We start from the raw sequence: 2,118 nt of genomic DNA on the forward strand, positions 1-2,118 counted from the left end.
GATTAAATGCAATAGTTCAGGTACTTAAGTATTTTTTTTTTCATTTCAAATAAATACCTGCTATTTACCACCAAAAAGCTGTTTTGCATTTGTTGGAACTAAGCAACATTTGCAGTGGAATAAACGTTTTTAAAATGGGAGTGGTAGTTGATGAATACCATGTTTCTTTATCCTTCTGAGGAGTGAACTTGTTGCTTGATACTGTTTTGCTTTCTGTACACAAGTGTGGTCATCTGCAGTGATGCAATGTGAAACTGTGAATTATTTATTTATTTATTTTGCTTTAAGAGTGTCATTGTAGAGAGTGAGAAGCCAGCAGAGATTGACAGTGTTTAGAAGAATAAGCTGTACTGATACAGAGAAGGCAGACAGTAAAGAATGTTCTAAATCATGTTCCATAAGGACATATCAAGAGGAGAAATTATTGAAAACTTCTTTTCCAAGGAGAGGACAACTGCTAGAGCAGGACTTGACCTTATCTGGTGAGACATAGCTTAAGATCCCCAAACACTGAAATATTTTACTAATGCTTAGCATCATAAAATGATTATGGTTGGAAAATACCTATAAGAGATAATCATGTCCAGCCACCAGCTTGTCACTATCCCATGCCCCCTTTCAATGCCTTTGTATACTTTCTTCTAATCTGGTAGGGCTGAAGAAGATGGGTTTTCACTGTAGTGGTTACTTGCATGGCAATGCTGGCTGCTAACAGTTTTTCTCCAATTATAAAACAGGCTTTGATGCAGCTGGATCTGCCACGTTCCTTGCCTGATTAACTGCAGAACTCACAGTGCTTTCTCAGTGCTTGTCAGTAAGTGATTTCTTTAGCTGTAAGATAAAAGTACCTTAAAGCAATGTTATTAACCATCTGTGCTTACTGCATTCAGCACAAACTGATTTCACAAAAGCTTTGTGGGATGGGAGGGGGGTGTTTAGAGAGTATTTAAGCGTACTTTGTGGTTGTAGTTAGCAAGGCTTCAGCAGAGAGCACTTTGAGCCAACTGTGCACCCTGGAGTCAGGATGCTGGGTCTGGGGTTGTCAGTGAGAAATGCCCTTTTTCCCCAGCTCCAGGCTGGACTGTACAGCAGAACTACTTGCTGTATGGTAATTCAGCATCTTCTTATCACTGGCAAAAATGTGCTAGCCTTCTTCATCAATCCTGTGCTCAATTTCGTGTTGTGTTCCGAATGATATGAAGAACCTGTAGTTATAGTGCCATGAATAATTTTCAATTTTCAATTTTTTCCATCTCTTTGATATGTGCTCACGCTGATTCAGTCTTTATAGCTAGTGGCCATGCTTTATTTCAGGAGTAGCCACTGTTTTGTTTCTTGCTGTAGGAGATTCATTCTTTTGAAAGTTTGCTAATGGCAGCCTGATAATGTGGTCAAACCTGCTCATAGGTAAAGCTTTGGGTGCTGGAAGACTTCAGCTTGGAGACATCTGGCTACATGTTTCCTCCTGCTTCTCAGTAATGTAGCAGAACAAACAGTGATGGAGTGACGGGTAACACACTGAAGAGGTAACTCCTGCATAGCCACGAAGCTATCTGAGTTGTATTGTCCTTTGTGTGAATATCACCATTTGCACTAGCTACAGAAAATTACGTTAAAGTAAATTAAAAAAGAAAAACAAAACAGGATTGAGAAAGGTTCATGCATTGAACCTGAATATTTTTTTACATGTTGCCTTTCTAGATGTGAGAAGGAATATTGTGAGATCTATTTTGCAGACTTTCTTAGTGTAAAATGATACTGATAAGATCTGTCAGATCAAATATTTACTGAAGAAAAACAAATTCCTCCAATCAAATTTCAATAGCTACTTAGCAATTTCTTGCCTAAGAAAGGGTCTTTCCCATAACTAGAACTTCAGTGGTAAACCCAAGTAATGCGTAAGGATAAATGCAGTTGGCCTAATGCTTGCTCTGGGAGACCCTTGCTGTTGCAGGGAGATGCAGCAAGCCTTGTACATGGGGATTGTGTTGTCAGCACTTCCTTGTGATGCGCCTGCAGTCAGCTGGAAGCAGCTTCTCAAAGTGTTGCTAGTTCAGATGCACACTGAATTTGTGCAATTTGTGCACACTGAATTTCCCTGGGAGCTTCAGCTCCTTG

The 2,118-nt window shown here is 39.7% G+C and overlaps 1 long non-coding RNA gene across 1 annotated transcript; it reads left to right on the plus strand.

The window, feature by feature from the left end:
* Positions 1-770: 770 nt before the first annotated feature.
* On the plus strand, positions 771-1,641 carry LOC136048439 (uncharacterized). Its single transcript, XR_010622175.1, has 2 exons — positions 771-814; positions 1,408-1,641. It is a non-coding gene; the product is annotated as an uncharacterized LOC136048439 (long non-coding RNA).
* The last annotated feature ends 477 nt before the right edge of the window (positions 1,642-2,118 follow it).

Source organism: Cyrtonyx montezumae, unplaced genomic scaffold (assembly GCF_038088225.1).
Source record: "Cyrtonyx montezumae isolate F1298 unplaced genomic scaffold, pur_monq_1.0 scaffold_2, whole genome shotgun sequence".
Lineage (NCBI taxonomy): Eukaryota > Metazoa > Chordata > Aves > Galliformes > Odontophoridae > Cyrtonyx > Cyrtonyx montezumae.